The sequence below is a fragment of the Dasypus novemcinctus genome, chromosome 1, assembly GCF_030445035.2.
Source record: "Dasypus novemcinctus isolate mDasNov1 chromosome 1, mDasNov1.1.hap2, whole genome shotgun sequence".
NCBI lineage: Eukaryota > Metazoa > Chordata > Mammalia > Cingulata > Dasypodidae > Dasypus > Dasypus novemcinctus.
Genome location: NC_080673.1, coordinates 21,745,170 through 21,769,142, shown reverse-complemented (window position 1 = coordinate 21,769,142; position 23,973 = coordinate 21,745,170). Strand labels below are relative to the sequence as shown.

The window sequence follows — 23,973 nt, the reverse complement described above, 5'->3', positions numbered from 1 at the left end:
GTAGAAAGTGAACATGGAGGAGAAGGAAGAGACTGGCAGAGCCACTATTGTGCCTCACCATGTGGCAGAAGTCCATGATTGCTGCAGCTAACCTTCAGGGAGAGCACTTCATCTGATGTCTTGATTTGAACATTTTTCCAAGCTTCAGAATTGTAAACTTTTAACCTAATAATTTTCCATTATAAAAGTCAATCCAGGTCACGAGGTTGCCAACCTGCAGCCACTACCACCTCCCTTCAACTGCCTGTGGGCACAGGCATGGGGGGTTATGCTAGCACAGTCTTAATCCATGAATTATTTGGGCCAGCTGGCTGGGCAGGTGATAATCACTGTGAAGAAACTCTACAAGGGCAACAACTAAACCATTTTATCAGGGTGAATTGATGTCATTGTGGTCCAGCAGCAGGATGGCACCTATCAGTGTTTGCCTTTTCACATTTAGTTTGGGAAGCCGGGGGTCCTGAGATCTAAGGAGAAAGTGATCAATATAGAAACAAATGATGATGTTATGCATCTTCACATGTAATTGGGTGACAATGGAGAAGTTTCTTTGTGGAAGAGACGGAAGAGAAATATGAAAAGCTTCCCACTGACCTTTCCACCTCACCAATTCCCACTGAAGATCAGTTCTTTATGAAAATTGATAACTCTTTGATGAAATAAGGTGGAAATCAAAGACCATCTCAGAGTTCAGACATCTTATACATCTTAGAAATGGAGATAGTTTTCAGTTCAGATTCTGTGAAAAAGAAAAAAAAAGGAGACAGAAATGCAAGTAAGACTGTAAGAAGGAAGATCAAGCTAATTCTCCTACTGCAGCAGAGGCATTTGATGAGAATTTAAGCTCTGATGATGAAAAGGTAGACCTATCAGTAAGAGGATTTTAAAATACTTCCTTAAAGGAAGTAAGACTACAAGAAAACCTTGAGCTTCCATTCTGCTGGTGATCACTATTCTGTATATGATGGAGATTGATCTCCTTTGGACAATGCCCATTTCCAGGAAGTGTATTCTTATAGTGATTCAAAGCTGGAGGTGAAACCTGCTGACAATCCGCTCAGATCTGAGTCTCACATAGAGTGGACCTGGGACAGCTTCCTAAAGTCCAACAAGGTCATCGAGAGAGGGATCTCACCCTCATCCTAGGAGAGCTATGATTCCTCCATCAGAAAATATGCATTTTCAGGTAATTCCCAGCTAGGACAACCTTGTAATTGAATTGGAGAGGATGTATTCATCAAAAACACAGCCTGTGCCATTGTTAAGTCAAAACCCAGAGCTCCGTGTAAGCCAATGAGTGATGCAACTTGCACTGCAGAACTTCTTGAACTTCTTCTTAGGACTCTGCAGATTTCATATCTGTTAGATGCAGATCACCTTCCAATCCCATCATTACTAGAGAATCAAAACCAGCAGCTAAAGTAGACTCACTATCAAAGAAAAATGTGTCCACAAGTGAAGCCATCATCAGGAACCCGATGATATTACCTAAATGGCCTAAAGGCTTTAGATCCTGAAGTTGTAGCTCTCTATTTCTCTAAAAGTGAATATGAGCCCAGCTCCAGGCAGAGACCCGAGTAGCACATGCTCTTTGGTTCCCAGTCCCCACAGTCTGTGGGAAGTGTAACTGTGGACCCTATCAGAGTGCTTCTAGGATTCTGCCATGTACTCAACTGATGTCACACTCTCACTCTGTGGGCACCTCAGTGAAAATGGAGAAATTTCTAAGGAAAAAAATTATGGAGCATATCATTATTTATCATGAATTTACAGAAAACTCTAGACTTCTAGACAATCCTAATGTTGTAATATGAATATAGAACCATTACTATAATTAGGATTTGGCTGCTTCCATGATCCTTAGCTTGCAAGTTGTGGCAGTTTGATATTATATATGAACTCCAAAAAGGTATTGATTATGTTTGTAAACTGGTCTTTTCCTCTGGGCATGTACCCCTTTGATTGTATTAAATTCAGAGGTTTCACTTTTACTTTATTAAATCAATATTAGGGCTTTGATTCAACCATGTCATTAGGGTAACTCAGAGTTGAGTCTCTGCCCCCTTGTTGTGCTATATAGGTGGATGTTCACTGAAAGAGATGGACAGAAGTAGATAAACAGAGAATAAGAACACAGAGGAAGAGAGACAGCTCCAAACACATGGCAGAGGCCCCAGGAAGAGAGATGAAACTGATAGCTTGCAGCTGAAGAGGACAGAATTGCTAAGAAGACCTGAGAGATAAGCCTTATGCCAGCCTACAGCTGAGATCAAAAAAAGCTGGGTCCATAGTGCCTTGAGAGGAAAGAGGAAGGCTGAACCCTTGCAGATATCACCCACCATCCTTTTTTGTTAATACTTTTTAAAAAATACTTTAGATTACATAAATGTGACATAAAAAATATAGGGGATTCCCATATGCCCCAATCCTTACCCCTCCCACACTTTCCCACATTAACAACATCCTTCAATAGTGTGGGACATTTGTTATAATTGATGAACACATATTGGAGCATTACCACCAACTGTGGGTTATAGTTTACATTCTGACCTGCACAATTTTGTAAGTTATGACAAAATATATAGTGACCTGTATCTATCATTGCAATATCATTCAGGACAAATCCAATGTCCAAAAAAGTCTCCATATCACACCTGTTTTACCCTCTCCCCTCAGATCCTCCAGTGGCCACTGCCTCCACATCAATGATAAAATTGCTTCCATTGCTAGAATCACAATAAGTCTATAGTAGAATAATAGTAAATTTATCTAGTCCATTGTTCATTACCCAATCCTGAAGATTCTGGGGTGGCGATGCCCATTCCACCTCTAATTGTTTAGATCCCATGAGGCATATGGATGGGACTATCTTCCTTGTCATTGTAGACTCTCTCTGTTCCTTGGGATGGTCATTTGTGGGCAAGCCACCGACGCCTTGTTAGATGTAGGAAAACCTCTCTAACTATAAGGCCTTTGGCATTCCACCCAAAAGATGGCACCAAGGCATGTCCCTTGAAAATCTGCTTTCCCCCCAGCAACTAGAGCGCATGAACCAATCAGCCTCACTAAATTAGCATAGCCAGTAAGCTGCTTGCACGTTGCCTCATGGTCTATAAAAGCTACTACACTTCCTCAATAAATCAGACCTGCACCACCAGCCTGCGTCTCGAGAGCGGTTACTGTGTGTTGTCTTGCTCTGTTCATCCTTACCTCTTCGGGAGCGAGCCGCTGGACGGCACTGCAACAGTCATTGTCCCTCATCATCTCCTTGTTAGTTTTCCTGGGTGTGTCTAATGAACTGGACAGTAGGTCTGCAATTCTGCAACTCTGTAGAGATTCAGGGCCCAACTGGCACATGGGCAGCCCAAAGATTTAAGTCTCTTGGACATACACCTATCAAGTCTAGTACTAACCATAGGTTCAAATAGATAGGGCAGAAGAGCCTTGTGTAGAGAAACCACAATTGAGTCCAATTCTGTCAAACTGGGGAGCATAAATTCCCAAGTAGTGCCCACTGGCAGGGTGCCAAACTTCTGAGCTGTCTGCCCTGTCTATAATGTCTGGATGTCTCTAGAGCCCTCAGAAGCTCCACTATTTGAGGCAATATTTACTGTGGCAGTCAATGAGATCTTGCTGAGATGTTTATAAACATACCCTCTGGAATGACCTCTGGACTCACTTTGAAATCTCTTAGCCATAAAACTCATTCAAATTACTGTTAGGTCTAGGTCTTTTTCAAGTTGCATTGCTACTTGGCACTTGGTAATAATCCCATGGCACCAGGGAGGCTCATCCCTGGGAGCCATGTCCCACTCCAGGTGGAAGGTAATGCATTTTTATACTGTGTTTGGCTTCCTGGGAACCATGTCCCACTCCAGGTGGAAGGTAATGCATTTATATGCTGTCTTTGGCTTAGAGAAAGGCCACATTTGAGCAACAAAGAGGCTTTCAGAAGGTAACTCTTAGGAAACATATAATACTAGACTAAGTTTCTCTTCCAAGACTAAAGGTTCATAAGTATAGTCATCAATATCAAGGGCCCGTTGCAACATTCTATCCTCCTTCACTATGCACTGTCCTTATACTTGGGAGATTCTTGCTGTCCCATTAGAGAGTGTGGCAGAGTTCCCCAGGATGGGAATTCAATATTCTTTCAATTATTCTTTGGATCTCCACCCACCATGATAATGCCCATGAACACTTGAACACATTCATATGTCTTATAGGTATGCCCTAGATGAATTCATCCCATGCATCCCCATCACTGACACGGACAAAAATGATCATCTTTTCCATAGCTGTTACACTTCTGTGATCCAAAACTTCTTCAAAAATGAAACCAACAAAATAACCAAATAAAATTATAAGAAAATGAAATAATGAGTTTTTAAAATAACAAATAAAATATAAAAATTTGAAATAAAAGATATTTTTGACATCATGTCTTTCATCACTGTAAGATCTGTTGTCTTGTATGCACAGTGACATTTTCTTCCATATATGCCCCACTGTCCTATTTTTTTTTTTTCATTTTATCTTCAAAAAAGCTTTTGGTTATAGCAAAGTCACAGAATAAAGGTGTTTCCCATATACCCAACATCCTCCCCTCCTTTTCCCTTCTCCCCTATTAATAACATTTTACATGTGGATGGTACATTTTTTGCAAATGATGTACAAATATTGAAGCATTGCTACTAATCATGGTCAATGATTTACATTATGGTTTACATTTTGGACTGAACACTTTTATAAATTTTGACAAAATTTAAAATGGCATGAATCCATTATTGCAAGATCATGCAGAACTATTCTAGTGCCCTAAATATGCCCTATATTCCATCTATTCTTTTCTTCCCTCTCTTTCCCCTTGGGACATATGGTAACCACTAAGTTTCACTTTTTGAAGAATAAGATTAATAGTTACTTGCAATAATATTCAAGGCTTTACATATTGGTTTGTTTTCTCTTATTAGGCACTGCCTATGTTCTCGAGAGACACTTGTCCCTCTATATGAGAACATGGCAGTATTCCCTAGGATGGGAGTTTAAGTTTTTTGCTTATGTGTGGGCCTCCACTTACTGATATAGCACACTATGACAAGATGAACTCTTATATATTCCATAGAAGCCTGCCCCAGGTGTGTCCTGTCCTGTATGACCCCCCACATCCAACACCCTATACCAGTAATCCTCCCCTGTTGTATTTGCCAAAAGAACATTCCCAACATTGTAGTTTTAACCACAGACCTGCAAATCCCCAGAGTTCACCTGTTCCTTCCCCAACCCAACCCTCTGTTCCATGGATAGTCCAACCCAACCCCCCCACCCTAACCCCTTAATAGATCAGCACTACCAAACCCAGTAGCATCACTGCACCACTGTTATGCCCATCCACTGCATGACTACACCCTTCCACCTCGTCACAGATTTTGCCCATATGAGAAATGGCTAACAATGCTCTACTCCCATGCTGTCTCCTGCACACCTATCTTCCAGATTCTATCCCCCTGTGAGTCTGCTTAATTTGCTTAATTGCTTAATGCATATCAGTGAGGTCATGAACTGTTTGTCCTTCAGTGCCTGGCTCGCTTTACTCAACATAAGGTCTTCAAAGTTCATCCATGTTATCCCATGTGTTAATACTGCATTTTTCTTTACAGCTGAGTAATATCCCATTGTATGTATATATCACAGTTTGCTTATCCATTCATACGTTGATGGATATTTGAGTTGTTTCCAACTTTGGGCAATAGTGAATAATGCTGCTATGTACATTTGTGTGCAGTATCTTTTCATGCCCCTGTTTTCAATTCTTCTGGGTATATAACCAGCAGTGGGATTGTTGGATCATATGGCACTTCTATACTTAGCTTCCTGAGGAACTTCCAATCTCTCTTCCACAATGGCTGCACAATCCTGCATTACCACCAGCAGTGGATAATGATTCCCTTTCCTCCACATCCTCTCTAATACTTGTAGTCCTCTGTTTTTTTATATAGCCACCAGTCTAATGGGTGTATGATGATCTAATTGTAGTTTTGATTTGCATTTCCCTGATAGCTAATGATGCTGAGCATCTTTTCATATGGAATTTAGCCATTTGTATTTTTTCTTTGGAGATCTGTCTATTCAAATCACCTGTCCATTTTTTGAATGGATTGTTTGTCTTTTTATTTTTGAGATGTTAGATTTCTTTATATATGCTGGATATTAGGCCCCTATTGGATAGATGGTTACCTAATATTTTCTCCCATTGAGTCACCTGCTTTTTCACTTTCTTAACAAACTCTTTTGAGGTGCAAAAGTTTTTAATTTTGGGAGTTCCCACTTATCTTTTTTTTTTCATTGTTCATGCTTTGGGTGTAAAATTCATGAAACCATTGCCTAATACAAGATCTTGTAGATGTTTCCCTACATTATCTTCCATGATCTTTATAGTCTTGGCTCTTATATTTAGATCTTTGATTCACCTTGATTTAATTTTTGTATCAGGTGTGAGATGGTGTTCCTCTCTCATTCTTTTAATATGGATTTCCTGTTCTCCAAACACCATTTTTGGAAGAGACCATTCTCTCCCAGTTGAGTGGACGTGGTTGCTTTGTCAAATATCAGTTGACCATCTAGGCAAGGATCTATATGAGAACTCTCTCTTCTGTTCCATTTGTCAATGTATCTATCCTTGTGCCATTACCATGTAGTTTGATCACTGTAGCTTTGAAGTAAGTTTTAAAGTCAGGTAGTGTGATTCCTCTGATTTCATTTTTCTTTTTCAATGTGTCTTTGGCTATTTGGAGTCCCACACCCTTCCAAATAAATTTAAGTTAGCATTTCCAATTCAGTAAAAAATGCTTTGGTAATTTTGGGAGGATTGTGCTAAATCTGTAAATCAGTTTGGATGTGATAGATATCTTAATGATGTTTAGTCTTCCTATCCATAAACAGGGAATATTCATACATTTATTTAGGCCTTCTTTGATTTTCTTTAATAGCATTGTATAGTTTTCTGCATACAAATCATTTACATCTTTAGTTAAATTTAGTTAAATTTATTCTTAGGTATTTGATGCTTTTGTAAATGGAATTTTTTTTCTGATTTCTTCCTCAGATTGCTCATTTTTGGTGTACAAAAATGTTACTGACTTTTGCACATTAATCCTATAACCTGTCACTTTACTGAGCTCATTTACAAGCTCCAGAGGCTTTGTCATAGATTTCTCTGGGCTTCCGAAGTATAGGATCATGTCATCTGCAAATAGTGAAATTTTTACTTCTTCTTTTCTAATTTGGATGCCTTTTGCATCTTTTTCTTGTCTAAGTGCTTGAACATGTATTTCTAACACAACGTTAAATAAGAGCAGTAACAGTGGACATCCTTGCTTTGTTGCAGATATTAGAGGGAAAACTTTTAGGATTTCACTATTGAATATGATGTTAGCTGTGGGTTTTTCATATATATCCTTTATCATGTTGAGGAAGTTTCCTTCTATTCCTATCTTTTGAAGTGTTTCTATCAGGAACAGGTGCTGGATTTTGTTGAGTGCTTTTTCTGCTTCTATAGAGATAATCACGTGATTTTTTTCTTTCAATATGTTAATTACATTGACTGATTTTCTAATGTTGAAATGTCCTTGCATACGAGGGATGAAACCCACTTGGTCATGGTGTATAATTCACTTGATGTGTTGTTGAACATGATTAGCAAGTATTCTGTTGAGGATTTTAGCATTTAGGTTCATTAGAGAGATTGGTCTAAAGTTTTCCTTTCTCATGGTGTCCTTGTGTAGCTTTGGTATTAGAGTGATGTCAGAATCATAAAATCACTTAGGCAATGTCCCCTTCCCTTCTAATTTTTGTAAGAGTTTAAACAGGATTGGTGTTAGTTCTTTCTGGAAAGTTTGGTAGAATTCACCTGTGAAGCCATCTTGTCCTGTGCTCTTCTTAGTTGGGACTTTTTTTTATTACAAATTTATTACTTGTGATTAGTTTGTTGAGTTCATCAATTTCTTCTTTCATCAATGTAGGATGCTTGTATGTTTTTAAGAATTTGTCCTTTTCCTCTAAGTTATCCATCTGTATTAGTCAGAGTTATCTAGGGAAACAGAATCGACAAGGGATATATGTCCACAATAAGAGATTTATCAGAGTCTCCACACAGCCATGGGGATGCACAAGTCCAGGTTCTGCAGACAGGCTGCAACCAGGAGCTCTGATGAAAGTCCAGTGAAGATTCTTGATGAGTTCTGGGAGATGCTGGCTGTCCAAAGATGAGCTGGGAAATTCTCTCAATGCTGAAATCACTTACCCTTTTAAGGGATTCAACTGATTGGGTTAAGCGTCATTGCTGATGGCAATCTCCCTGATTAATGTAATTATAACCAGCTATCTATGATTTACCACTTCAGTAAAGTCAATGGTGACTGAAGTCCATAAATGCCCTTGTATTACAGTTAGCCCAGTGCTTGCTTGACCAATAAATTGGGCACAATTACCTGGCTGAGTTGACACAATAGCCTAATCATCACACCATCTTCTTCGCATACAAATTTTTCAAAGTATCCTCTTATAATATTATTATTCCTGTGGGGTCAGTGATGATGTCCCCTCTTTCATTTCCTTTCTTGTTTCTTATTTTATGTATTTGCATCTTTCTTTCTTTTTTTTTTTTTTTTGTTAGTCTAGCTAAGAGTTTGTCAATTTTAATAATCTTCCCAACAAAGATGATTTTCCTTTTGTTAATTTTTTCTATTGCTTTCTTATTTTCATTTTAATTTAGTTATGCTCTAATCTTTGTTATTTCCTTCTTTCTACTTGCTTTGAGATTAGTTTTTTTAAAGATTTATTTTACTTCTTTCCCCTTCCCCCCGTTGTCTGCTCTCTGTGTCCATTTGCTGTGTGTTGTTCTTCTGTGTCCACTTGCATTCTTGTCATGTGGCACCAGAAAACTGTGTTGCTTTCTTTATTGCATCATCTTGCTGTGTCAGCTCTCCATGTGTGTGGCGCCACTCCTGGGTGGGCTGCACTTTTTTCAACATGAGGCAGCTCTCCTTGCAGGGCACACTCCTTGTGTTTGGGGCATCCCTATGCAGGGGACACTACTGCATGGCACGGCACCCCTTGAGTGCAGCAGCACTGTGCATGGACCAGCTCACCACATGGGTGAGGAGGGCCTGGGGATCAAACCCTGCACCCTCTATATGGTAGGCAGATGCTCTATCAGTTGAGCCACAACTGCTTCCCTGTGATTAGTTTGTTGATCTTTTTCTAATTCTTCCAGGTGTGCAGTTAGGTCTTTGATTTTAGCACTTTCTTCTTTTTTAATGTAGCCATTTATGGCTATGAATTTCCCTCTCAGCAGCACTGCTTTAACTGCATCCCATAGGCTTTGATATGTTGTCATTTTCATTTGTTTCAAGGTAGTTCCTAATTTCTTTTTCAATTTCTTCCTTGAACAAGTGATTGTCTGAGTGCATTGTTTAACTCCCGTATCTTTTTGCCTAATCTGTTTCTTTGTCCCTTACTGATTTTCAGCTTCATTCCACTGTAGTCAGAGAAATTACTTTGTATAATTTCTGTCTTTCTGAGTTTGTTGAGAGTTATTCTATGGCCTAGGATATGGTCTATCCTGGAGAATGATCCATGTGTGCTTGAGAATGTATACCCTGCTGTAGTTGAGTGTAATGTTCTGTATATGTCCATTAGGTCCAGACCCTCTAATGTATTATTCAAGGTCTCTGTTTCTTTATTGATCCTCTATTGCAATGTTCTGTCTAATGGTGATAATGGTGTATTAAAGTGTATTAAAGCCCTACACTATAATTGTAGAGGCATCTATTTCTCCACTTAGTTTTTCCAGTGTTTGCCTGATGTACTTCAAGGTGCCCTGGGTAGGTGTATAAAGTTTATGATATTCTTTCTTCTTGAGAGATTGCCCTTTTTATTAATATATAGTTTCCTTTTTTGTCTCTTAAAATAGTTTTGCATTTAAGGCCTATTTTGTCCAATATTATTATAGCTACTCTTGCCCTTTCTAGTTATTGTTTGCATGTAAAATTGTTTTCCAACAATTCACTTTTAGCCTTCTTGCTTCCTTGGGTCTAAAGTGAGTTTCTTGTAGGCAGCATATAGATGGGTTATATTTCCTTACCCATTCTGCCAATGTGTCTCTTGAATAAAGAGTTTAATCCAGTAACAATCATTGTTATTACTGTCAAGGAATTACATACATTAGCCATATTTTCTTTAGATTTATGTTGCCATATGTTCTTTTTTTTTTTATTGACTTTGTAATAATATTACATTAAAAATATATATGTGAGGTCCCATTCAACCCCACCCCCCTGCCCCCCCTCTCCCCCCCCCCCAACAACACTCGTTCCCATCATCATGACACATCCATTGGATTTGGTAAGTACATCTTTGGGCACCTCTGAACCTCATAGACAATGGTTCACATCATGGCCCATACTCTCCTCCATTCCATCCAGTGGGCCCTGTGAGGATTTACAATGTCCGGTGATTACCTCTGAAGCACCATCCAGGGCAGCTCCATGTCCCAAAGACACCTCCACCTCTCATCTCTTCCTGCCTTTCCCCATACCCATCGTCCACCATGTCCACTTTTCCCAATCCAATGCCACCTCTTCTATGTGGACATTGGATTGGTTGTGTCCATTGCACCTCTATGTCAAGAGGAGGCTCAGATTCCACATGGATGCTGGATGCAATCCTCCCATTTTCAGTTGTAATCACTCTAGGCTCCATGGTGTGGTGGTTGTCCTTCTTCAACTCCATCTTAGCTGAGTGTGGTAAGTCCAATAGATCAGATTGTAGGTGCTGGAGTCTGTTGAGGCTCAGGACCTGGCTATCACATTGTCAGTCCAGAGATTCAAATCCCCTAAATATATCTTAAACCCCAACATTAACTGCACCTCCAGCACATTAGCATGAAAGTCTTATGAAGGGAGATCCCATCTGAGTCCAGATTCATCACACATAAACACCATTTCCAACAAGGGGCCATCTGACCTGGTAGTTAACCCCATCGGCCATGACCATAACTCCCATGGGTCTCTTTAGCCCTCAAAGGAACCAATATCTGGGGGTTGTATCTGCTTTATCTGTCTCTCTGACTCTGCTCAGTTGTGCATGAGGGCAATCCTTCTGCCAGCCTCCAGACTCTTTTTTAGAAACTCGTAGCCATATAAACTCATTTCTCCTTTCCATTTCCCCCTTACTTTAGGTCAAACAGCATTTTAAAGTCATGGTATTTTATGTAGACATGGATATTCTGCTGATCCGCATTGAACCTTCCGTATAAGGTCATTTTCCAGTTGCATCATCAGTTGGTAGTTGATAGTGGTCCCTCGGTGCCAGGGAGGCTCATCCCCGGGTGTCATGTCCCACGCTGGGGGGAAGGCATTGCATTTACATGCTGAGTTTGGCTTCAAGACTGGCCACATTTGAGTAACATGAAGGCTGACAGGAGGAAATTCCCAGGCACAATGTTGCTCTAGGCCTTGTTCTTATTTTAGGTTTGTCAGCTCAGAAGCATAGTCATTAGCATCAGGGGCTCACTGTTGAACCCTCACTCCCTCCCGTTCCCCGCCACTGTACCTGGGAGACTGTCGCTGCTCCCCTAGGGACCACAACAGAGCACCACTGGCCAGGAACCCAGTACCCCCCCTACTGTGGTTTTTAATTGTTGCCACTATGAGTATATCCAAACATTACCATGCACCCTGGACATATGTTCTGTACAGCTCCCTGTCAGCCATATATCACCTGTCATTGGTATCCCATACCAGTATCCCTCCATTGCCATTGTTGAAACACTCTGTGATCCAGAACTCCCCGAAATTTGAAGCCCAATATAATGTCATGGTCCCTTACTAGGGAATGGCATATAACGATGGGTTTAAAGGATAGATAAAGAACTTGGATAAAGTTAGATAAAGAACTTAGATAAAGAATGTTGACTTGAAAAAATTCCACATCCTATCTTTTTCTTTTTTTTTTTTTTTTTTTTCCCCCCCTAATTATTCAGCTTTTCTTCACAGGAGTCCTAGACCACAGCAATGTATATATATAATATACAGCACTCCCACACATCCACCAGAAAACCTTTTCCCTTCCACAGTGATACTCTTACGCCCTATTCATATCATATTTACTTAAAGTGATGTACAGAGTCTGAGACTTTAGCTTTCTAACAAGGTGACATCTGTGCTTACATTATGGTGCATACTTTAGGATACACAGTTCTTTACATTTTTAGTTATCCTATGTTTTACATTATGGTTTACATTATCAGTCTGTCATCTCCTATATGTTATGGTGTAATATTACATGTTTTATATCCATCCTTGTGTACTCTCAATAAACTCCTCTCTTACCCCCCATTTACTTTGGTTCCACACATTTAACGTCCATTTTCCCTTCCACCTTGGTGCTCACAGTGACAGCCAACCTCCGTTTCCTGAGGAGCCACTTACAGAGATAGATGGAATAGTGTTCAGGGCCTAACTTGCTCAACAGCCCCAATGCCCTGGGAGCCACCCTTTCTCTCGAGGGATACAGTTCCCTCTATTTGATGGCATTAGTCCTCCCCAGGATGTGGGTCCACCCCCACTCTCACTACTTGGGTTTCTACCCCATGGTGTCACCCACTCTGGCAGAATGAGCATTTAGACATTCCCCAGGAGCCCGTCCTGCATCAGACCCTCCCCTCTGAGCATTCTAAACCGGTAACCCTCTTTATTATATTTTGATATGATTTTCTCGGCATTTTACTCTCCACCAACACCTGACCCTCTCCTGTGTTCGTATGCTACCCCTCCCTCCCCCCACTTTTGGGCAACGTTACCCATCCGTCCCTCCCCAGCCACCCTCAAACCCGCAAAGCCCCAACCAAAGGCAACCCCTTGCCCCCCTTTTATCTCTTCTTTGTGTTCATACTTACCACCATCTCGTCTTAAATTCCACCCCTGCAGACATCGGCTCATATCCTTCCTCCACCCTCCGATTTCCTGTAAGCTTATCGTTCAGTCTCTTGCTATCTAGGGCAGCTTGTTTATTTCATATCATTGAGGTCATGTAGTATTTGTCCTTCAATGTCTGGGTTGCTTCACTCAACATAAGGTTCTCAAGATTCATCCATGTTATCACATGTGTTTGTAGTGTGTTTGTTCTTACAGCCGAGTAGTATTCCATTGTGTGTATATACCACATTTTATTGATCCACTCATCTGTTGATGGGCATTTGGGTTGATTCCAACTTTTGGCAATAGTGAACAATGCTGCTATGAACATTGGTGTACATATATCGGTTTGTGTCCTTGTTTTCAGTTCTGCTGGGTATATACCCAGCAGTGGTATTGCTGGGTCATATGGCAAATCTATGGCTAGTTTTTTGAGAAACCGCCATACTGTCCTCCAGAATGGTTGGATCCTTCTGCATTCCCACCAGCAGTGGATGAGTGTTCCCCTTCCTTCACATCCTCTACAGCACTTGTATTCTTGTGTTTTTTTCATAGCTGCCAATCTTATGGGTGTAAGATGGTATCTCATTGTAGTTTTGATTTGCATTTCCCTGATAGCTAGAGATTTGGAACATTTTTTCATGTGCTTTCTTGCCATTTGTATTTCTTCTTCAGAGAAGTGTCTGTTTAAGTCTTTTTCCCATTTTTTAAATGGGTTGTTTATCTTTTTATTTTCAAGATATAGGAGTTCTTTATATATGCAAGTTATAAGTTTCTTATCAGATATATGATTGCCAAATATTTTCTCCCACTGTGTGGGCTCCCTTTTTACTTTCTTGACAAACTCCTTTGAGGTGCAGAAGGCTTTAATTTTGAGGAAGTCCCATTTATCTATTAGTTCTTTTGCTGCTCGTGCTTTTGGTGAGATATTCATAAATCCATTTCCTATTACAAGGTCCTGTAGATGTTTCCCTACACTGCTTTCTAAGGTTTTAATGGTCTTGGCTCTTATATTTAGGTCTTTGATCCATCTTGAGTTGATCTTTGTATAAGGTGTGAGATGGTAATCTTCTTTCATTCTTCTACATATGGCTATCCAGTTCTCCAGACACCATTTGTTGAATAGGCCACTCTCTCCCAGTTGAGAGGGTTTGGTGGCTTTATCGAATATTATGTGGTTGTATATGTGAGGTTCTATATCAGAGCTTTCAATTCGATTCCATTGGTCTATGTGTCTCTCCTTATGCCAATACCATGCTGTTTTCACCACCGTAGCTTTATAGTATGTTTTGAAGTCAGGTAGTGTGATTCCTCCAATTTCGTTTTTCTTTTTCAGTATGTCTTTGGCTATTCGGGGTCTCTTTCCTTTCCAAATAAATTTCATAGTTAGTTTTTCTAGTTCCTTAAAGAAGGCTGCGTTGATTTTTATTGGGATTGCATTGAATGTGTAGATCAGTTTTGGTAGGATAGACATTTTAATAATGTTCAGTCTTCCTATCCATGAACAAGGAATAGTCTTCCATTTATTCAGGTCTTCTTTGATTTCCTTGAACAATCTTGTATAGTTCTCGGTGTATAAGTTCTTTACCTCTTTAGTTAAATTTATTCCTAAGTATTTGATTTTTTTATTTACTATTGTGAATGGTATTTGTTTCTTGATTTCCTCCTGATCTTGCTCATTATTGGTGTACAGAAATGCTACTGATTTTTGCGCATTGATCTTATAACCTGCGACTTTACTAAACTCATTTATGAGTTCTAGAATCTTCGTTGTAGATCTCTCAGGGTTTTCTATGTATAGGATCATGTCATCTGCAAATAATGAAATTTTGACTTCTTCCTTTCCAATTTGAATGCCTTTTATTTCTGGTTCTTGCCTCAGTGCTCGAGCAAGTACTTCTAAGACAATGTTAAATAGGAGCGGAGATAGTGGGCATCCTTGTCTTGTTCCTGAGTTTAGAGGGAAGGAGTCTAGGATTTCTCCATTGTAAACAATATTGGCTTTAGGTTTTTCATATATACTCTTTATCATGTTCAAAAAATTCTCTTGTATTCCAATCTTTTGGAGTGTTTTTATCAAGAAAGGGTGCTGTATTTTGTCAAATGCTTTTTCTGCATCAATAGATATAATCATGTGATTTTTTTCCTTCAATCTGTTTATATGGTGTATTACGTTGATTGATTTTCTTATGTTGAACCATCCTTGCATACCTGGGATGAATCCCACTTGGTCGTGGTGTATAATATGTTTAATGTGTTGTTGAATACAATTAGCAAGTATTTTCTTAAGTATTTTTGCGTCTAGGTTCATTAGAGAAATTGGTCTGTAATTTTCCTTTCTTGTGATGTCTTTGTTTGGCTTTGGTACTAGGGTAATGTTGGCATCATAGAAGGAGTTGGGTAATGTTCTTTCTGTTTCGATGTTTTGGAATAGTTTCAGTAGGATTGGTGTCAGTTCTTTCCGGAATGTTTTGTAGAATTCACCTGTGAAGCCATATGGCCCTGGGCTCTTCTTAGTTGGGAGATTTTTAATAACTGATTCTATCTCTCTGCTTGTGATTGGTTTGTTAAGATCATCAATTTCTTCTTTTGTCAATATGGGCTGCTTATGTGTTTCTAGGAATTTGTCCATTTCCTCTAGATTGTCATTTTTGTTGGAATATAGTTTTTCAAAATATCCTCTTATGATAGTCTTTATTTCTGTGGGGTCAGTGGTGATATCGCCTTTCTCATTTCTTATTTTGTGTATTTGCATCTTCTCTCTTTTTTTCTTTGTTAGTGTTGCTAAAGGTTTGTCAATTTTGTTAATCTTCTCAAAAAACCAGCTCTTGGTCTTGTTTATCTGTTCAAGTGCTTTCTTATTTTCTATTTCATTTAGTTCTGCTCTTATCTTTGTTATTTCCTTCCTTCTTCTTCCTGTTGGGTTACTTTGTTGTTTTTGTAATTCCTTCAAATGTGCAGTTAGTTCTTCAATTTTTGCTCTTTCTTCTTTTTTGATATATGAATTTATGGCTATAAACTTCCCTCTCAGTACTGCTTTTGCTGCATCCCATAAATTTTGGTATGTTGTGTTATCATTATCATTTGTTTCAAGGTAGTCATTGATTTCTTTTGAGATTTCCTCTTTGACCCACTGTTTTTCTAAGAGTGTGCTGTTTAATTTCCAAATCGTGGCGTGAAATCTGGGCTTCTGTCCCTTGCAAATCTCCAGCTTGACTCCACTGTGGTCAGAGATAATGTTTTGTATGATTTCAATCTTTCTGAATTCGTTCAGCCTTTCTTTGTGGCCTAGCATATGATCTATCTTGGAGAATGATCCATGTGCGCTTGAGAAAAATGTATATCCTGCTGTGTTTGGGTGTAGCGATCTATATATGTCTATTAGATCGAGCTCCTCTAATATACTATTCAAATGTTTTGTTTCTTTGGTGATTCTCTTTTGAGATGTTCTGTCCAGAGTTGATAGTGGTGTATTAAAATCCCCCACTATAATTGTAGATGAATCTATTCTTTCACTTAGTTTTTCCAGCGTTTGCCTGACGTATTTAGAGGCACCCTTGTTAGGGGCATAGATATTTATGATTGTTCGATCTTCTTGACAGATTTTCCCTTTCACTAAAATGTAGTATCCTTCTTTGTCTCTCACAATTGTTTGACATTTAAAGTCTATTTTGTCTGATATTAATATAGCTACTCCTGCCTTTTTTTGGTTATTGTTAGCTTGTATGATTGTTTTCCAGCCATTCACTTTCAATCTCCATGCGTCTCTGGGTCTAAGATGTGTCTCTTGTAGACAGCATATGGATGGGTCATATTTCCTTATCCAATGTCCCAGTCTGAATCTTTTGATAGGTGAGTTTAATCCGTTGACATTCAGTGTTATTACTATCAAGGAATTATTTGTGTTAGCCATATTTTGATTGGATTTGTGTTTGTCATATTTTGTTTGTATATTTTTTTTGTCTTTTTTGTTGTTGTTGTTGGTCTTATACTCTCCTCCAACTTTGCCTTTCCTGTTTTTTCCTTTCTTCCTGCAGAACTCCCTTTAGAATTTCTTGAAGGGGAGGTTTCTTGTTGGTATACTCTTTCAGTTTCTGTTTGAGAATATTTTGAACTCTCCATCATGTTTGAATGCTAGTTTAGCTGGATAGAGTATTCTTGGTTGGAAATTTTTTTCCTTTAGTACCTTGACTATATCATACCACTGTCTTCTTGCCTCCATGGTTTCAGAAGAGAAATCAGCACTTAATCTAATTGAGCTTCCCTTGTATGTGATGGTTTTCTTTTCTCTTGCTGCTTTTAGGATTTTCTCTTTGTCTTGAGCATTGGATAATTTGACAAGTATATGTCTTGGGGTGGGCCTGTTGGGGTTTATGACTTGTGGAGTGCGCTGTGCTTCTTGGATATGTACATCTGTCTCTTTCAGTAGATTTGGGAAGTTTTCAGCCATTATTTCCTGCAACACTCCTTCTGACCCCTTTCCCTTCTCTTCACCTTCTGGAATGCCTATAATACGTATGTTTGAGCGTTTTGCATTGTCATTCAGGTCCCTAAATCCTAATTGGATTTTTTCTATCTTCTTATTGACCCCTTCTACTATCTGTTTGATTTCTGAGGTACTGTCTTCCACATCACTAATTCTCTGCTCTGTCTCTTCTAGTCTGCTGATATTTGCTGCAAGTGTATTTTTGATTTCTTGAACTGTGGTGTTCATTCCCATCATATCTGTTATGTTTTTGCGTATGTCTGCAATTTCCCCTCCAAGTGATGTCTTCATGTTGTTAACCTCTTTCATTACTGCATCAAATTTGTCGGTGATAAATGTTCTGAGATCTTTCATTGCTTGTGCCAAGTTTTGCTCCCCTTCATGATTATTGGTTTGTTGATTGGATTCAGCCATGTTTTCCTGATTATTGGTTTGGTTTGTAGATTTTTGTTGCTTTCTGGTCATCTCTTTATTTTGACGAATTTAATCAGTTCCTTAGCTTCTTTGTCTGCTCTTGGAGGTTAATTAGTTGTTATTTTTGCATAGGTGTTATATCTTCTCTTTGTCACTTTTTTCTTCTTATTCTAGTTACTTGTTGTTGGTTAAGTTCACTTTAGAGGAAAGTATTAGTGTTGGGGAAAGGCAATTGTGTAAGCAAGGGAAAAGTGTAAAGTAGTATTGGTGATGTATGTTAACAAAGCAAGAATATGAGATCTGGGAGGATGGAGGTTAGATTCATGTAGATTGTATAGAGTTATAGCTGTAGGTAGAGTACCTTTTATGAAGTAGATGACTGAATATGGGAGGAATATGGTATGAACTACAAAGCTATTGTTTTCATGAGAGAGGGAAAAAGAAAAGAAAGGTAATAGTTTCAAGAGTGGATAACAGACAGAAAGCAGAACAAAGGTATTAGAAATTAAGAGTTAGACACTTTGTGGATCAAAGAACGGGAGGTGGGGGGTGGAATATAGGAGAGACAGTAGATGATAGTGCATATCAAGATGCAGGGGAAGGGGGATAGTGTAGGTAGCCTAAATCAGTTCACACAGAAATGAGGCAGTGGAGGATGGGAAAACCCAGCAAATATGAGGTGTTCCCTGTAGCACCTATTGTATACTTGAATTAAAATAAAATAAGTGGAAGATGAGGGACAAGAGGGAAAGAGAAAACCGAAAAAAAAAAAACTAATTATAATAAAGAAAAAAAGAAAGACAAGAAGAAAGGAAGAAAGAAAAAGAGGATGGGCAAACAGTGGGGAACGGATAGGGGGAAGAGAGATACAGGTATACACGTGTCACAATTGCAACACTATCTAAAACAACAACTTCCCCCCGCTTTGCCCTAAAACCCCTCGTCTGTCTGCCCAAATGGGTCTGCAAGCACCTCCCTTCCCACAAACCCCCAATAGGCCGCCCAGGGCCCACGAACTCCCCAGTACTGCAGATGCTCAAAAAAAAAAACAAAAAAAAGAAAAAAAATTAAGTAAAATAAATTGAAAAAAAAAAAAAAAAAACAAAGAACAGAAACCCCTCCACAGGCGCGGCTCCGCCCGCCGCTGCCCGCCGCGGAGGCCTGGACCGGCTCTGCCCGGCTCCTTACGCCGCCGCGGCCTGGCCTGGCTCCGCCTGGCTCCGCTCGCTACAGCGGCCCAGCCGGCTCCCGCGTCCACCTCCTGCCGCCGCGGCCTGGACCGGCCCCGCCCGGCTTCGTACGCGCCGCGGCCTGACCCGCCTCCGCCCGGCTCCGCTCGCTACAGCGGCCCAGGCCCAGCTCCGGCGTCCGCCGCCCGCCGCCGCGGCCTGAACCGGCCCCGCCCGGGTCCGCACGCCGCTGCGGCCCGGCTCAGCCCGGCTCGTGCCCGCCTGGCCCCGCTCGCCGCCGGCGCAGCCCCACCGAGCGGGGCTAGATGCCTCGTCTCTGCCTACCCAAGGAGGGAATCCTCTACAGGTAGCTGGGATCTCCGTGTATATTTCACAGATGGATCCTCTCTGTTACCTTCCCTCCAAATCGATGTCCAGACACCTCCGGACCAGCAAAAATCCCGAAACAATCCGGTCCCAAAGAGTCTCCAACGCTGCCCAGCCGATTCCCTGCAGAAGACCCTAACAGGGATGTTCACTCAGCTGCCATCTTGCCCCCTCTCTCCCATATGTTCTTTTTAACTTCTCTTTTTATCTTTTTTAGTTATTACCCATAATTTTCTTTCCTACACTCTCCTCCAAACCTCTCTCTCCTGTTGTTTGTTTGTTTTTTTCCCCTTTCAACCTGTAAAACTTCCTTTAGTATTTCTTAAAGAGCAGGTTTCTTTGTTAATAAACTCTCTTAATTTCAAATTACTTGTGAATATTTTGAACTCTCCTCATTTTTGAATGCCAGCTTTGCTGGATACAGAATTCTTGGCTGACAGGTTTTTTTGTGTTTTTTTCTTTTCATTACTTAACTATGTCATGCCTTCTTAACTTAACTATGTCATTGCCTTCTGGCCCCCATGGTTTCAAATCAGAAATCAGCACTTAATCTTATCAAGCTTCACTTGTATGTGATGGATCACTTTTCCCTGCTGCTTTCAGTATTCTCTGTTTATATTGGGCATTGAACAATTTGACAAGTATATGTCTTGGGGTAGGCTTGTTAGGATTTGTACTGTTTGGGGTGTACTATACTCCCTGGATATGTACATCCATGTCCCTCAATAGAGTTGGGAAATTTTCAGCCATTGATTCCTCCAACCTTCCTTCTACTCCTTTCCTTTCTCTTCTCCTGCTAAGATGCCTATAACATGTACATTTTTGCATTTCATTTTGTCATTAAAATCCATAAGTCCTGCTGGATTTTTTCTTTTTACCTATCTGTTCTACTGTCAGATTTCAAATGTATTGTCTTCCACATTACTGATTCTTTCCTCTGCCTGTTCAAATCTGCTGTTATGTGCTTCCAGTGTGTTTTTTATTTCTTTCATTGTGCCATTCATCACCGTCAGGTCTGTTATCTTTTTATGAATGTTTACAATTTCTTCAGTATTTTCTCCCAATGTCTTCTTAATATTCTTAATCTCTTCCTTCACTTCAGTAAGTTGACTCATGATATTTGTTTGGATAGCTCTGATTAGTTTTTCCATGTTCTATGCCTCCTCCTGTTTTTCAGTTTGTTCATTAGACTGGACTACATCTTCCTCTTTCTTGGTATGGCTTGTAATTTTTCATTGGTGTCTAGGCATCTGTTTACATTGATGGGCTTATTCAGTTGGTAGCTTCTTTTTCTACTCTAGGGTTTTATTTTGTTGTTGTTTTTGCATGTGTTGTAAGGTTCTCTTTGACACTTCATTCCTCTTATTCTATTTCTTGCTCTTTTTTTGTGTTCCCTTGAAAAAATATATTAGGACCAGAGAAAAGGAAAGAGATAAGACGAGAAAAAGAATAATAGCAATAAAAAGGTATAAGAGGAACCATACAAGACCTAGGGAAATAAATAATTAATGAGTAAAAAAAGCATAAGTACAGAGGAATAAGAATTAAAAAATTGAATAGAAAAAAGAAACAAGTGACAAAATAGAGAAAAACATATAGTATGAATTGAAAGGCCAAAATGATGAGAAAACATGAAAAGGAAAAAAAAAGACAAAAGAAAGGAAAAAGAGAGAGAAATAAAACAACAAAAAAGTTGAAGGCCAAACAAGCAGTGGTGGAATGAAAGAAAAACAATAGAAAACAGAAGATAGAAAAATGAAGGAAAGAAAAGAATAAAGTAAGTAAAAAATTAGGTTAAAAAAATGGTAACAGAAAAAGGGGAAACACAACAAACAAAACAGCAACACTGGATCAATTCTTTAAGGAGACCCAGAAATCGTTTATGCACGGTGGAAATTCCTCCTCTGATCTAAACTGGCTCCACAGGTTAATTAAGCTTCAGAAAGTTTATCTGGCTCTATCTGCCCCCTTTCCCTCAGGCAGGTGTCTTCTAAACTTTTACAGAGCCCTGCTGATTAGGCACCTGTCCCTGCCCAAGCTCTAATCTAGTCCTCTCTCTCCTGTGGAGGCCACATGTGACAATCTGCCTGAGCAGATACCCCTCTCCACGTTGGGTTGGGGTCCCTTCCAAGATCCAAAGGGGTCTCAGCTGGCTAAACTCACCACAAAGAAACCACTCTCCACCCTCCATCAGACCCCTTTTCCTCCCAAGGAATGTTCCCTCCTACTCTGTTGTCAGTAGCAAACCAGCACTCCAGCTTGCTTCAACATGTGGCAACAGATTTTGATGAGGAAGTACCTCTTATGGTAACTTGAATTGGACTCTTTAGGGCCTTGTCACTGGAAGCTTCTACACCAAATAAATACCTTTTATAAAAGCCAACAGATTTCTGGTACTTTGCATCAGCACCCATTTTGGCTGACAATATTCCAAAACAGTATGTCTAAGGCAAAAATCTCAGGTCAAGGATATGATGCCAAAGAAATCTGGTCGATGGTGGTTTTGGCATAAGAGAGAAAGCATGGCAGAACAGCTGCCAGAGGCTGAGGAGGGAAAATCTGAGATGCCACACACCAGTGACCTGCCATCAAGTACAAAGGAGTTGGCCAATGCCAGGCTGACTGAGGGGTAACTTGTCAAGTGATGAGGGCAAACAGTAGTGTGAAGAGTTGATCCATGTGTATCTTGTCCCAGGGGAGCACCTGAGCCACACAAGCATGACTTCATACAAGAGGTCTCTGAGGCTCTCCTCAGAGCAGATAATAAATTTGAAGCTCCAGCATGACCCAAATGATGTTGTATTTAGTATCACAATCCAATATCAAGGTACCTGCCCCTGTGCAGAAACCATTTACCTGTGAGACTGAACAAGATAATCATTTCTGATATTGATGGAAAAATAACCAAGTCTGATGCTTTGGAGAAGATTCTCTGGCAGTTGGGTAGAAGCTGACTCATTGGAATATAGCAAGCTCTACCATTCCATCAATGAGAATGGGTACAAGTTTCTGTATTGTTCTGTCCTCACCACTGGCTTGACCACTGGCACGACAAACATGACCCATGGATACTTGCACTGGGTCAATGACAAAGGCACAATATTGCCATGGGGCCCTCTGATGGCATCTCCCAGTGGCTTATTCTCTGCCTTCTACAGGGAATTGATAGAAAAGAAACCAGAGAAAGTTCAAAATTGAGTGTCTAAATGATACCAGGAATTTGTTTGCACCATCAAAGCAGCCCTTCTATGCTGCCTTTGGAAACCACCCAAACAATGTCTTAAGCTAACACCCAAGTTGGAGCTCCAGATGGTAGAATATTCATGATGAACCCCATGGGTGAATTAATACAAGAAAGGATGAAAGGAAATAAGTCATATCACAGACTACCTTCTCAGGCTTGGCAGTGTCCAGAATTCAATGCCCCAAAGGTAAGGTGTGGAAAGGCTCTGTTATCTGTCTTGGTGCTTGTCATCATGACATGAGTTTTGGTTGAGTGGTGCGCTGGCTTCTTTAATTGCACAATTTTAAAGGAAGAAGAGAGAAGCTCAAAAACAGTGGATATGACAAAGCATTATCAGAGTGAAATGGTTTTTTCCCCTGGGCAGTATATAACAGGGCATTCCACCAAGGATCAGGGTCCATTGAATTGCCACAGGTCCAGTTAGTGTGATGGTTATCACCACCTGTGAACATTCCTTCTCCAGACTCCTCATTTCTTGAGGCACTGATACAGGATAGATGTTTTTGTGTGACAAAAAAGGATCCCTGAGCTCCTGCACCACAGTCACCTAATGGAGCCTCTGACTGGGTGTACTGCCTTATGTGGGAGCCCACACCCAGAAATGATGAGCTTCCAGCAAACATGATTCCTAACAGGGAAGCAGCCTGGGCTTCTGGGGAAGGAAATCACCTCAGACCACAGTGTCCCCTCTGTGGCTACTACATGACAGAAGACAATTAAGATATTTCTTAGATCTAGCCAGAAGAAACAGGCTTTGCAGGTATATATTGGATGTCTACAATTAAAGCCCTAATAGTGAGAAGCAGATTAAAAAATAATAATAATAGCCCATCTGTTTTCAAGGAGCCCTCAGAAATACAGACGGGCAGATGTATTCAGTCCAGGGAAGAGTTCCTTTTTCTAGCCTTCTGTTCTTTCCAGTGTAGTTGGGCTTTCTAAAATTCTATGCTTTAGATTGGTCAGGGAAACACGGTGAAGCTCACTTCAGGTTACTGGCCAACAGTATTTGGCTTTGGTGTCTGGCATCAAACACCAGTGGAAGCCACTGAAGAGAAGGTTTCTGGAATTCCTATTAGAGTCCGCTGCTCTTTATTCTCCCAGAAGCCAGGGGTGCCCTGAGACACCTTTCATGACGACAAGGGCATGCCATGTATTTTCACTAAAAAGCAGCTCAATTTACAGTCCTGGTTGGATTGAGCTCGTGTCAACCATCAGAGCAGACAGCACCAGGAAAGGGCTGTGTGCTAAGAGCCCATGTCCCAATTGTCATTGGCTAGTACATTTTAGGAGCCTGGA

General features: G+C 40.2%; 1 pseudogene; it reads left to right on the top strand.

The window, feature by feature from the left end:
• Nucleotides 1-289: 289 nt before the first annotated feature.
• LOC101439265 (phosphatidate phosphatase LPIN2-like) lies at nucleotides 290-23,796 on the top strand (annotated as a pseudogene).
• Nucleotides 23,797-23,973: the final 177 nt, after the last annotated feature.